Genomic DNA, 3,635 nt, shown 5'->3' with positions numbered 1-3,635 from the left:
CATTTGCCTCACGAGTTCTTCGAGGGAAGGTTGTGGAGCGGCCTCAACCGTTGGTTGTTTCTGGGGTTGTTGTTGTTGTTGGATTGGTGGAGGAATGTATGGTCTGCTTGGGCCAGCAGCATTTTGGAAGGAAGGAGCAGGCTGCTGTTGTTGTTGCTGAGGGCTAGACCATCTGAGATTAGGGTGATTCCTCCATCCAGGGTTGTATCTGTTGCTGGAGAGGTCATAATTGTTCTGCTGTGGTTGATTTTGCTGCTGAGGTTGAGGAGGTCTATTGTAAATATTTGCAGCATAAGCTTCAGGCTGCTCAATTGCTCCAGGTTGTTGCATGGAAGGGCAAAGGTCTGTATGGTGGTCAGCAGAGGAGCACAAACCACAAACCCTTGTGACAAGTACAGATTTCTAATTCAAGGCTAGCTGGGTTACCAAGTTAACCAATGCATCCAGTTTGCCTTCAAGCTTCTTAGTCTCAGATGATGCAGCTTAGTTTGTAGCTACCTCATGCACTCCTCTAATGACTATAACATCATTTCTGGCGCTAAACTGATGGGAGTTGGAAGCCATCTTCTCAATTAAATTCCTGGCTTTAGCAGGAGTCATGTCTCCAAGGGCTCCACCACTGGCAGCATCTATCATACTTCTCTCCATATTACTGAGTCCTTCATAAAAATATTGGAGAAGAAGCTTCTCTGAAATCTGATGGTGAGGGCAACTTGCATATAGTTTTTTAAATCGCTCCCAGTACTCATACAGGCTCTCTCCACTGAGTTTTCTAATACCCGAGATATCTTTCCTGATGGTTGTGGTCCTGGAAGCAGGGAAAATGTTTTCTAAGAATACTCTCTTAAGGTCATCCCAGCTCGTGATGGACCTTGGAGCAAGGTAATACAGCCAGTCCTTTGCCACTCCCTCTAATGAATGAGGAAAAGCCTTCAAATGTTTGTGCGGGTCTTCACCTGCAAGGCCATGAAACTTTGGAAGCAAATGAATCAGTCCAGTTTTAAGAACATATGGGACATCCTCATCAGGGTATTGGATGCATAAGCTTTCGTAGGTGAAATCAGGTGCAGCCATTTCCCTTAGAGTCCTCTCACGGGGTGGAGGTTGTGCCATGTTCTCAGAATGTGCAAAATCAGAATGCTCAGAATCAGAATGCTCAAAATTATAATGCTTCAAATCAGGATGTTCAAAATCACCAATAACAGAATGCACAGATTCACCAGTAATGGAATGCTCAGGATGATCAAAAGGAATAAAATGATGCCTAACTAATCTATGAAATGTCCTATCTATCTCAGGGTCAAAGGGTTGTAAGTCAGATGGATTGCCTCTAGTCATACACTACATTCAGCATGCACAACTAGTTGTCTTGTCATGTAAATAAAGGTGCAGGTTTGAACTACAGCTACCCTCAAATGATATCCAAATGACTTGAAATTTTGTGATCAACCTTATAAAATAATGAGAAGATAGAACAAAAAATTTCAGGCAAAAATTCGAAGTCTAACTATGGAAGCTAAAAATGGTAGGTTAAGAAAAATAAGTGAATAAAACTTGAAAAATAAAAAACTTTTGACAGAATCACTATTTTTGGACGATGGAGACCTCAAATGGCCTGTGGCAGGCTGCCACAACATAGGAAACTTTTTTCTATCCCAAATACATATATAATAATTGCGATTCTGATAACCGGAGCAAAAGTTATGGCCGTTTGAAGTTTCGACAAACACAAAATTTGCTACTTTTTTGGAACTTTCAAATCTGACCAAACTAAAGGCTCTAGCTATTTTTCCCACAAAATATAGGTTAAAAGAAGTTACCACAAAAAAATTCAGCCAAAAATAACAACCCTAGCTACTAAAACAAAAAATCTCAAATAATTCAGCATGGGTGGTCGCTAAAATCCGTCTCTACTTGATTTATACTACTACTCTGTTTTGCCGCAAGCAAAAGTGGTCGCTAAGTCCGTCGCAAAACACTATTCACAGCAAAACACCCAAGACTGAAACAGGGGAAACGCTTAATGGGAAAACTAAAACAGAACACACATTAAACAAAATACCATGACACTAAACAACACTAACACACATACTAACACAATACTAACAATTAATCATAAAACACGAAAGGATTAAACACACAACACTAGCTAGCTATTATGAACCTTTGGACACTGCTCCCCGGCAACGGCGCCAAATTTGATCGAGGTCGTACCCGAATCAAATAAACATGAAAATGCAGTAACTGGGAAGTGATCCTAGGTCGTTTCCCACGAGCAATGACAAACCAAATGTTCATAATATACTTGCGCAGTAACAGTAACGATTGGGGGGGGTTGTTTGTTTCGTGATTAAAGAGCAGAACAAGTAAACTAGAATTTGAAACTACTAATATTAAAAACGGGTTGTTTCCTCTGATTCAGAAGCCATTCTCTTATCCGGGGTTATGGAGAATTCGTCCCTAACAGTCAACCACTTAATCCAACCCTATTTCAATTTACTAAGCGAAAATCAACTTAGGGTTATCAATACGTGATTAAGCACCACATACACCAGTTACCCCTTCGTCCATTAAGCATGAACGCAAGTTAGTCTCAGAGGCAATTAATCGAACACGAAGCGTGCACTGATTAATGTTCACGAATTTGGGATAACTGGTGAAGGGAAAACTGCCAGGAAACCACATTACAAACGAAACCTCAAAGAGAGTTGGGCTTCATCCTCAAAAGGAAACAACACCAGAAAAACTAGCCTTCCATAGATTCAAAAAGAGAACACAAATGAAACATGAAGCAGAAACGTAAATGAACAGAAACGTAAATGAAGCAGAAACGTAAATGAAAGTAGAAGAAGAAACAAGAACGAAATTGTTATTAGAAGCAGAAAATGGAAAGTTGCATTAATAACGAAACAGTAGCATTCAAGCAGAAAAACGTAAAAACCCTCAACAAAGCTCTGAATAATGAATAACATAACAGAATAGCCCTGCACGAATCCCAAGGCTACTATTTAAAAAGAGTCACTCAAAGTCACTGGGCCCTATTACAATACTCTGGCCCAAAACGAAATAAACACTGAACAACATAAAATAAAATTGCGAAATTTCCTAATTAGAAATTAACTAAGGTAAGCGCTTCTTTATTTGCCCTCTTCAAGTCCATAACCAAAATCCAGATTAAGCCCAATGTTTCATTAATTCCTGAAATTAGATTAAAAACATCAAATTAGCTAAATGAGCCCAAATAATAAAACTTCCTGATTAATTGACAATTAAGACCAATCAGTAATTAAAATGGTGCAAAAAGGGTTTAGAAAATAGAAGAAAATGATGGCACATCATCGAGGTTGTGCAAGAAATGGGTTTTGTGGGGGAGGCCTTTGTGGTTGAGTGGGCATTCTCTGTTGGATGGGCATCGGAATGGGAGGAGATCCGATATTGGTTGAGTAATTGTACTGGGGTGGGGGATATTGGTAAGTGGGGTTGTGAGGAGTTTGTTGGGACTTTGTCCATGTGGGAGTTGCGGTTATAGCATGGGCATCTCCCTCTTTTTTCTTAGCTCCACCTGTACTGGTCTTCTTATTTCCCGCACTTGTTGAAGCGACATAATCGAACTTGCCTCTTCTTAGGCCTACTTC

The 3,635-nt window shown here is 40.0% G+C and overlaps 1 non-coding gene across 1 annotated transcript; it reads left to right on the top strand.

Annotated features, from left to right (window-relative positions):
- Positions 1–694: 694 nt before the first annotated feature.
- On the top strand, positions 695–801 carry LOC114404372. Its single transcript, XR_003664943.1, has one exon. It is a non-coding gene; the product is annotated as a small nucleolar RNA R71 (small nucleolar RNA).
- Positions 802–3,635: the final 2,834 nt, after the last annotated feature.

The sequence above is a fragment of the Glycine soja genome, unplaced genomic scaffold, assembly GCF_004193775.1.
Source record: "Glycine soja cultivar W05 unplaced genomic scaffold, ASM419377v2 tig00027832_1_pilon, whole genome shotgun sequence".
NCBI classification, from domain to species: domain Eukaryota; kingdom Viridiplantae; phylum Streptophyta; class Magnoliopsida; order Fabales; family Fabaceae; genus Glycine; species Glycine soja.
Note: the sequence above shows the minus strand (reverse complement) of the source record. Positions and strands in the feature narration are given on the sequence as shown.